The following is a 10,858-nucleotide window of genomic DNA, read 5'->3' on the forward strand; positions in this document are numbered from 1 at the left end:
CAACGTTATTCACGTTAGCTACAACATGGAAGCAACCCAAATGTCCATAACCAGAGAAGTGGAGAGACAAAGTGTGTATATGTATATACAAAGGAATATTCGTCTGTCTTAAGGAGGAAAGAAATCCCCATACTTGCAACAACATGGATGAACCTTGAAGACATAATACTAAGAAAAAATAATATACTAAGAGAAATAAGCAAGTCCCAAAGAGAAAATAGTGTTGATTCCACTTATAGGAGGGACCTAGGATAGTCAAACTCTCAGAGATGGAAAGTTGAATGCAAATCACCAGGGGTTAGGGGAAAGGGGAGAATGGAAATGGACAGTCAGGGCTGGTGGGTACAGGGGTTTCAGTTTGGGAAGATGTAACTATTCTGCACCAATGGCCACACAACAACATGAATGTGTTTAAAGCCACTTAACCATGCACTAAAGAAATGGCTATGATGGTGAATTGCATTATGTATAGTTTATTACAATTTAGATAAAGGTATATACCAAAACTAATAATATGTAAAAAAAAAAAAGTTGTACATCATGACCAAGTATGGTTTATTCCAAATATGTAAGGCTAGTTCAACATTCAAAACTAAGTCTGCAAAACCACCATGCTGACAAGCTAAAGAAGAAAAATCATTTGATGATATCACTTTTTTTTGAAAAAAAAATAATTGGTCTTTTTTTGTTTTAAGTTTTTAAGTTCTTTATATAGTCTAGATGTTACTAAATATTAATCCTCTGTCAGAAGAGTAGCTAGAAAAATTTTTCTCTCATTCTGGAGGTTGTCTCACATTTGTAATCATTTTCTTTGCTGTGCAGAAGCGTTTCAATTTGATGCCATGCCGTATATTATTCTTGCCCGTGTCTGTATGCAGGAGTGTTGACTCTATATTTTCCTCTAGGGGTTGCATAGCTTCTGGTCCAATCCTAGGTTCTGTGGTCCATTTTGAGTTGATTTTGGGGCAGGGTGAGAGATAAGGTTCTAGTCTCATTCTTCTACCTGTGGAGAACAAGTCGCACTGTCGGGTCCTGGGAGGGCCGCGTGTCCACAGCAGTGTGTCATCCAGTTCCTGCCAACAGCTCGATGGCTATCACACACAGGTGTAGGAAGACCTCCTGGATTTGGTCTCTTATATGAGTGACAAGAAGCAGCCACACTAGTCACAACCCCGCTGTTATCAGCAGTGCTGCGTAAAGCCTCTGGCGTCAGGCAGGTGAACAATCACTAAAGTCACCTGAGACAATTCCACACCATTCCACATCATTCCATGGGCTCCAGTGTACCAAGGGGGGGGGGGGCGGCCATGCAGGCACTTGCTTTCATTCTCTGCCTGAACATGGCCCCAGTCCCTCCAGCTCTGGGGCATGCAGCCTCCTGGGGGGCTATGGACATCCCTCCTGGCAGGGAGCATATCAGGAGACCCCTCAGCCTGTTCCTGCTGGGGCTCTCCATTTTTTTATTTTTTTGGACCACCGCTGGTCCATCTTCCTCTGTGCCTTCATCTGCCACCTCAACCTCTGAGTCTCTGGAACCAGTGGATACCCTGAGCAGAGCCCATGTCCGAGGGCCCCAGTTGCCAACAGGCTCTGGGCCGGCCATGTCTTCTCAGGTTAGCTTGTTGTCATCCTGTGACCTGCATTCACTCATCTGTAGGTTCTGAATGCTTGCGCACGACTCCTTCCACAATAATAAGGAGGTCACGCAGGCGAACCTGTGCATAGAAGCACTCTGAAAACGATTCCTGTTTGTCTTCCTTTCCTCTCCTTTCTTCTTTTGTCTCAGGTATGAGGCAAAAGAGTATTTGTAGTTCAGTACCATCTAAGTTTTCAGATATCCAACGTTGCCCAGGCTGGCCTCCAACTCCTGGGCTCAAAGGGTCCTCCTGCCTTAGCCTCCTGAGTGACTGGGACTAGAGGTATGGGCCACTTGAAACTAGTTGCTTAAAGCAACATTTTGTTGTTGTTGTTGTTGTTGTTGAGCAGAGAAGCAGGACTTTTCTCTGGACATAGGTGGCTGGGTGCTCAGTCCCCCAGGAAGATAAATGCCTCACGCACATGCTGCCGTACCACATGGTCCAACAAGGTGTGCACACCTCTAGAGGCTCGGCCGCCCTCTAGCACCTGCTCCCACTGGCCCTAAAGCAGCCGGGCATCCATTTCAAGCATCGCAATCTGGCCTGAAGCTGGCAGCAGGGCCAGGGCTAGTTGGGTGGGGACCACCAGCTGCTTCCTCCACATGGCTGAGGTCTGCCAGGGCTGTGCCTTCTACAAAACTAGCTGAACACGCGCAAAGTCTCGCATGGGTATCCCAGCATCCAACGGCCAGCGTGGCTGCATTCACCCAAGCTGGGTAGGGTCCACCATCAGCCTGCAGCACCTGCACATAGATGTCAATCTGGGATCGTGGGCGCAGCTGAGTAAGAATGGCTGCCTCAAAGGTCTGGTGCAGCCGTAGGCCCATTTCACAGGTCTCCCTGTGGCCTCCGCTTGTGCTCACCTGGGCTGAAGGTTGCTGCACTATACTGACAGTTCACCAGAGCCCGGTCAGGCAGAGTTCGAGACCTAGAACCCGGGATCTCCCTGGAAACCTTATTTGGAATCATCTCCTCTCTCTCCACGTGTATTCTTTCGGCTTTGCAGAAGTGCCATGTGCGTTTCTACCCATTGCCTTCATCCTGGCTTCTTTCACCTAGAAAGTTGGGCTCCCGCATTAATGTGCTCAGCCATTAAAAATTATCTCTGTGTTGGGGAGGCACTGCTACAGCGTAGAACGTCGCAATAAAATCAGACAGTTTTATTTAAAGTCGCTGCTCTCAGAGAGGTTATGTTCCCGTGGGAAGACAAACGAGTAAGATTAAGTAGAAGTGACGTTCGGGGTGGTAGACACAGAAAGGCTACAAAGCCTGTTGTGGCCTGGAGTGGCAGCATCTCAAATGTGACATCGGAGTAGAACTGCAGGGAAGTGACCAAATGGGCGAGAGCCTGGCATGATGAGGAATAGAGGAGTGCAGGATGCAGGAGACAGGGCATACCCAGGGATGCACCTTAAGAACTTGGGCATTTACTCAGCCCATATGCGGCATCGAGCATTTGCTGCGTAAACTGGAGGCCCACCAGGATCTTGCCCAGCTCCCCAGTGCGACGACCTTCCATCCAGTAACCCTGCTCACACAGGAGCTCCAGCCCCGCTGTGGGGCCGGCCCAGCTCTCTGTCTAGCCTGATTATATCTCTTGACACATAAAAATCATTTTACAAAAATCCACCACCCATTTGTGATTTAGTTAGGAATAGAGAGGAACTCTACAAGTTAGGTATAAAGATGAACTATCTCAATTTGATAAAAAAAAAATCTATAAAATATAGGGACCAGCATACTTAATGATGGAAAGCCTGAATGCTTTTCTCTAAGCTTGGGAACAAGGTAAGGATATTCGTACTCCCACCCTTATTTAATATAATATTTAAGTTTTAGCAACTGTAATAGAAAAGAAAGAAAAGAAGTATAGATTGGGGCAAAGAAAGAAAAAATCGACATTTGCAGACGACATACACAGATAATTCTGTGTAGAAAATACCAAGGGATCTCATACAAACAAAAACAGTCATTCTAAAACACTCCACCAAGTTTGAAAGATCAACACACAGAAATCAATTGCACTTCTATATACTAACAATGAACATATGGAAACTGAAATTAAAAATATAAAACCTCACTAGTGCAATATATTAAAAATAGGACAATGTGAGGAGGGTAACACATGAGAACTCAGCTCAGTTTTTCTGTAAACCTGAAACAGCTCTTTAAAATAGTCTATTAATTTAAAAAAACACACACTGAGCACTTATAATCACTGCAAGGGAAATTAAACACACACACACACACACACACATATATATATATATAGAAAACATGTGCATTATCTGTATGTTGAAAAATGCTAAATGCTGATTACAGAAATCAATGAAGATCTTGATAAATAGAATGGCATACCATGTCCATGGACTTCAACATACTGATAACATCAATTCTCCCCAAATTGATTTAAAGGTTTGATAAAAGTACTATATAAATTCCAGCAAGGTTTTTGTTCACATATGCAAGCTTATTACAAAATTTAAATGGAAAGGAACAGGCTCTAACATGGCTAAAATAATCTTTTAAAGGAAGAATGAAGTAGGAAGACTCATACTACTTGATCTTAAGGCTTACTAAAAAGAAACAAAATTGGGGCTGGGATTGTGGCTCAGCAGTGGAGCACTCGCCTAGCATGGACAGGACCCGGGTTCAATCCTCAGCACCACATAAAAATAAAGGCATTGTGTTATGTCCATCTACACCTAAAAAATACATTAAAAAATAAACAAAATCAAGACAATGTGATATTAGCAAATGCATAGACATGTAGATCCAAGAAAAGAAGAGATTCCAGAAATAAATCCATGAAAAAATACCCAGCTGGTTTTTAACAATGATGCATCCAGGTGCAGTGGCACACATTTGTAACCTCAGTGACCCAGGAGGATACGGAAGGATAAGGCAGGAGGATTACAAATTCAAGACCAGTCTCAGCAACTTAGAAAGACTCTAAGCCAGTTAGTGAGATCCTGTGTCAAAAATAAAAAGGGATGTAATTGAGTGGTTATGCAATCCTGGGTTCAGTCTCTAGTACCAAAAAATAAAATAAAAAACAAAGAAAGAAAGAAAATTCAAAATCAGTTTGATAGAGGACAAGTAGCCTTTTCAACAAATGATGCTGGAATAGTCTGATATCCACAGATTGAAAATAAAAACTAAGAAAGAACTTCAACATAAGTCTTACATCTTTAAAAATTAACACAAAGTGGATCACAGACTTAACTGTAAAATATTAAACTACAGAACTTTTAGGAAAAAAATAGAAAATTTTCAAGAGCTAGAGCTAGGCAAAGGTTTCAGACTTCACATTAAAAGATCAATCAATAAAAAGAAAATTGATAACTAGGACCTGATAAAAATTTTCAAACTTTGCTTTCCAAAATATCCAGTTAACAGGATGAGTATTCAAATTACAGAATGGGAAAAAAGCATTTGCAAGGCTCACATACAACAAAATACTAGTTTCTAGAATATTTTTTAAAATCCCAATATTTAGCAGAAGAAAAAAAATGAATTAGTAAATGAGTAAACACTTTTGCCACCCACCACAGTTTGGATGTTGAATGCCCCAAAGATTCATGTATTAAAGGTTTGGTCCTCAGGCTGTGGTGGCACTGGAAGGAGGTGGAACCTTTAAAAAGTGGAGCCTAGTCATTGGGGCTGTATCCTTGAAGAAGATATTGGGACCCTGGCCACTCTTCTTTCTTTTTCTTTGCCTTCCAGCTGCCATGAGGTAAACATAACCTCCTCCACCACATGCTTCTGCCATCATGTACTGTGCCACCACAGGCCCAAAGCAACAAGACCCTAGGCTAAAACCATGAGCCAAAATTAACCTTTCCTCCTTTTAAGTTAGCTATCTCAGGTATTTTGTCATGGTAACAAAATTTGTTTAACATATCACCCAAGATGATTTACAGATATCACATAAGTTCATGAAAGTAGGTTTGACCTCACTAGCCATTAGGGAAAAGCAAATTAAAACCATAACGAAATACCACAATAAAATCATCAGAATAACTAATACTAAAATAGTTGTAATGCCAAACGCTGGTGAAGATGTGGAGAAACTAGGTCTCTCATACATTGCTGGTGGGAATGGAAAAGAGCAAAGCCTCTTTGGAAAACAGTTTGATAGTTTCTTATAAAATTAAACATTCCACTTCCATATGACTCAGCACTTACACTTTTGGACATTTATCCCAGTGAAATAAAACTTAAAAAAAAAAAAGTCCACAAAATATCCCATTCACAAATGCCCGTTGCAGTTCTATGTGTAATAGGCAAACTGTAAACAACCCAATAGTCTCCCAGTGAGTGAATGGTGAGACAAACTGGAGTACATGTACACTGTGCAATACTACTGAGCAACCAAAAGAGACTGGAAAAGATGCACGAGATGCCTTGGTTGGCTCTTAAAGGCATTATTCCATCATGCTGTGAAGGAAAAAATAAAGTCAAATCATTGCACACAGTGTGATTCCATTAATATGACCTTTTCGAGAAGAAAAAAATTATCTATATGGAAACCAGGTTAGTAGCTACTGAGAGCCGACTGAGAAGAGGGGTAGGTTTTGGAATCGTGGTGGTTCCATGAATCCCCATGTGATATTGTACTCTGAGTGTGCACGGAGTCATTGAGGGAGACTGGGTGAAGGGTACACAGGACCTTTCGTGTACTAGGCTTTTCTGTTGTGAATCAATAATATGTCAAAATGAAAATCACCTGCACACACGCCCACATGTGCGCACACACAAACACAGTCCTGCAGCCCTGGGATGCACAGCAGGGTTTGTTTAGAAGGAGAAGCAGCTGTCATCAGATCAACTCAAACAACCTCACGTGAAGCAGCAGGGAATTCACTAAGAGCGTCTCCATCTTAAGTTGTCACTGGGTGCCTGGTCTCTGCTGCACCCCAGCACGTGACTTCAGCAGCCTGGGCTCCCCCACCCACCCCTGCCCCGGTGCTGGCTCTGCCCGGCTGCAGCCTTAGCTGTACCCTGGAGTACTTTCAACCCCAGCTGTCCCCTCCCACCACCTTCCCCTCTACCTTGGATTGCCAATCCCACACCATGGTGACTAATCAGAGGAGATCATCTTTCTGGCCAGGGCAGGCATGGACTTCAAAGTGGGCCCATCAGCTGGGCCTGGTGGTGCACACCTGTAATCCAGGCAGATCAGAGGTTGAGGCAGGAGGTTCAAGAGTTCAAAGCCAGCCTCAGCAATTTCATGAGGCCCTTAGCAACTCATCGAGACCCTGTATCTAAATAAAATGTTTTTAAAAGGGCTGGGGATGTGGCACAGTTGTTAAGTGCCCTGGGTTCAATCCCAGGTACCAAAAACAAAAACAAACAAACAAACAAACAAAAAACAAATTGGGCCAATCAGAGTCCTCACAGAGGCTGCCTGAGGGCCTCTGCTATTGTGGGCTCAGAGAGTCCCAGGGAAGAATTTGTGTGATGGAAAGCCATGTCAGTATGTTAGGTCTACGCCAGGCAAGGCAAGATGGCCTCCATGGGTGTGGACCAACCAGGAAGGGGTAGGGTGTATATCCAAGCAACCACTTCTCAAGCACCCCTGCCTCTCAGACACCCACATTTTCTCCCGGAAAGAATGCATCCCCAGGTAGGCCAGCACCTGGGCCACGTGGCTCCTGCCAGCAAGGAACCCCCAATCCGCCCGCCCCATGCCTCAGATGGCCTCCAGGGCAGACCCAGCTCCCCCAGCGGGCAGTGGCAGAGCATCCTGCTTCATGGAAGCCCATCTGGGATCCCCTGTCACTCACCTGCTGTGTGGGATGGGGAACCAGTTGGAGGCAGCGGGGACACCAGGGCTTGGGGAAGAGAGTGAGGGTCCTCTTGGCAGGGAGGGCCCAAGGCTCCGTGGGCTGGAATGGGGTCTCCTGGGAAGCCGGAGCAGGCACAGCCATGGCAGGACAAACCCTGAGCCAGACCAACCTCTTCCAGGGAACAAGCCGTTGGGTGGGAGCTGCAAAGCCAAGCTGAAGCCAGCCTGCTGCACCCACCATTGGGTCTAAGCTGTGCTCAGTGCCCAGAGCTCTCCCAGAAATGAAGCTGTTCCCGAGGGCGCCCAGGCCAGGTGAGTTCACTTCACCCCGACACAGACACACAGTCTCTCCCCTCCCTCGCCTTCCACCCCACTCCCACCCAGAACCCTCCAAAGCACATCAAGCTGAGTCGAGCTGCCAGAGTGCTGTCTCTGTCCTCCTCTGGTCACCTCACCCTACTGGCCCCAGGGCCCCACTTCTTCCTGCCCTGTCCCTGGCTCCCAGCCCCCTGCGGCCCTGGGCAGCCAGGCCCAGCCAAGACCAGGCTGTTTTGGAAAAGCGTTGGGAGATGGCAGAATGTGCGGTCTCCGAGTTCCCTCCAAACTGGCGCCCCAATCCCTAGACAAACAGTGTCCGTGTTTGCCTGTCCACAGCGGCTTGTGTTCACCTTCCAGGTCAGGAGATCCCAGGGCTGGCAGCTGGCTGCGAAGGGGGGGCATGCAGGCAGGCGGACGTCATCGACCCACCCGGCCCACGGGGGAGTAGCAGGGCCAGACGGGTGATGACAGGGCCAGCCACTGACCTGCCATCCCACAGCAGGGTGGTCAGGCCAAGGGCAACCCAGGGCCATGCTTCCTTCACCTCGGCAGCCACACAGAATGTCCCACCAGGAGAGAGGGAATTTACACTCTGAGAGCCTACCACCTCCCCTGGCAGCCTTCCCCAGCCCTCTGGCCTCTCACGGCTGCTTCCCGCGGGGGCTGAGGCTTGTGGGAAAGTGCCCCTGGCCCCATGGCATGGGAGGAATACTGCCCTCCCTCCAGTTCTGTGTGGCCTTAGGTTGTCGTGGTTGCTCCAAGACTTCTTTCATGGAAAATGGGGGAATTCCCCTCTTGTCCTCTACCCTGGGAAGCGGGGAGGGCTGGGGGGGTCAGTGATGACGGGCAAGGTGGAGCGGGAAGTTGGCGGAGAAGTAAGCTGTGGGGCAGCTAAACCTCCTGCGTGGTGGCATTGCCAGATGTCTGGGTGGCCAGGCACTTCGACCCAGGTGGGGCGAGGCCCTGCATCCTGGGGTGTGCCTGGGCCAGGGTGCTCCCAGCTGAGATTGGGACTGACTGACTAACTGTATTGAAAAGAAATGTTGCAGTTACAAAAAGCTTTTCTCAAAGTGGCTCAGGGGTGGGCCCTTCTCACCCCAGGCTGTGGGGAGAGGCCAGGGCGGGGCAGGGGCTAGGACCTGCCGGGACATCTGCGGTCCTTCTTGTTTCCTAATGTGCACAGTGGGGGCCTAGGCTCTGTCTCCTGTATCCCCACCATCACCACCCAAAGTCCAGGATCCTTAGAACACTGGTGGGCACTGTGTACCTCAGCACTAAGGGCTGTGTCCTTTGGTGGCCCTCACCTGGGGCCCTGTGACATGGCGTGGAGGCGCTTTTCACAAAGTGCAATAAAAATGACAAATAGGCTTGTAGAATTCTACAACCTATGTCCCCTGAACATGTTCTGCCCGTTAGAGAGGCTCGAAGCTCAGAGAGGTCCTGCAATATAAGAGCCTGCCTATCTTCTTTAGCCCATTTCCCAGGTATTTGATCATGGGATCTATTTGATCCTGCAACAATCATAACACAGGCTCTCTGAAGTGCTGATATGGAGCCTAAAGCTCAAGTCTGGAGAATGGAATCCTGTTCCCCTGTTTGCCATGTGGCTATGGACATCAGGGTCCTTGCTCAAACAAGATGAACTCCAAGGACAGGTCCACAGAACCATGTCCAGCCCAGAGACACCTGGCACAACCAGTCACATCGTTCTAGGTCAGGAGAATGACCTCCCAGCCTTTCCGTCCCCTCCCCAAAAAACCAACCAGAGACATCTTTTCCTTTGTAAGGGAACCCACGTCTCCCAAGACCCTGCCACAGACTTCTGTGCCCTACATGCAAGGAACAGGGGGCTGGCCTCCCAGGACAGAGGATCTAGAGAGGAACTTCCTGCCTAGTTGGACTGGGAGGCCCATTTCAGTAAGGCTAAAAGTCAGAGACCAGAGGCAAAGGAGACAAGGGTGAGTCCCCACGGTTTATTATGGAAGCCTATAAAAGAGCCACATTGAGTATTTCCAAAATCACAAAATGCACAACATTCATTTTTTTTAATATGCTACATGGAATATTATATACAGATTAAAACCACATGACGGCAAAACACGCACACGGCACCAGTTCCATATCCAAACAACACACACAAGTGCTTTCTCAATATTAAAACAATTGTGATAAAAACATATTAATATTTTGAACCATGTTTACAATAGAGAAAAATTCATATTTTACTAAATAACAAATATTTAACAGCAAAAACTTTATACTAAATATCTATTTTGAATTATAACAAAAATAGTACTTATAATAGTTTATAAAGACAGACACAAAATTATAACATTTATGAAAAAAAAGTTTTGTGTATAAAATAATATTATAGCGATCTGGGCAGGGTCAGGATGGTGCCCAGAACACAAACGCCAGCGCCCAACATCGAAAGTGCTTCAATCTGCAAGCCTGTGGCAAGGAGAGTTTTGTGGGGTTTTGTCTTTTTAATGTCAAGTTACAATAGTTAGGAATGGTAAGTGAGAAAACATCACCCATCTAATGCTACCTCAATAAAACACACGTACAAACACAGGGGCACGGACACCTGGACACAGAGCTACAGAGGAGAGACGGAGGCGTGGCTGTTGACAGGTGGCAACCTGTCCTGTGGGCCAGTCAAGAGCTTTCCTCCCTCCTCTGCCTATTCCTTTGAGACCCAGAGGGGCAAACGATCCTTCCTTGCTTGCTTCCTCCCAGAGATCCCCCTCAGCATTTCCTTCTCCACCTCCTCCCAGGCTAGCCCCCCAAGGGAAGGCCACTGAGGCCTTTCAGAACCCTGCAGCCCCCTGCCCCTCTCCAGGGCCAGACTTGCACACTCCCAGACCTTCAGTCTGAAACCATCAGTTCAGGGCGAGTGGGATCAACTGGAAGGAAACTGAACCTTCCAGACAGTGGTCTCTTTTGTGGATAACAGATTCTGATGCACCATCAGAGAGCTCTTCTGCAAGCTCTGGTGAGTCTTTACACATTTTGGCCTGTTTTTTTTTTTTTCCCCAGAATTGGAAGAGGGGACTGAGGGATTTTGCTAAAAAAAAAAAAAAAAAAAAAAAAAAAAAAAAAATCTCACCAT

At 46.6% G+C, this 10,858-nt stretch overlaps 1 pseudogene; it reads right to left on the reverse strand.

The window, feature by feature from the left end:
* Nucleotides 1–2,025: 2,025 nt before the first annotated feature.
* LOC113194164 (exosome complex component RRP41 pseudogene) lies at nt 2,026–2,606 on the reverse strand (annotated as a pseudogene).
* Between the last annotated feature and the right edge of the window lie 8,252 nt (nt 2,607–10,858).

This window comes from Urocitellus parryii, chromosome 12 (genome assembly GCF_045843805.1).
Source record: "Urocitellus parryii isolate mUroPar1 chromosome 12, mUroPar1.hap1, whole genome shotgun sequence".
Classification (NCBI taxonomy): domain Eukaryota; kingdom Metazoa; phylum Chordata; class Mammalia; order Rodentia; family Sciuridae; genus Urocitellus; species Urocitellus parryii.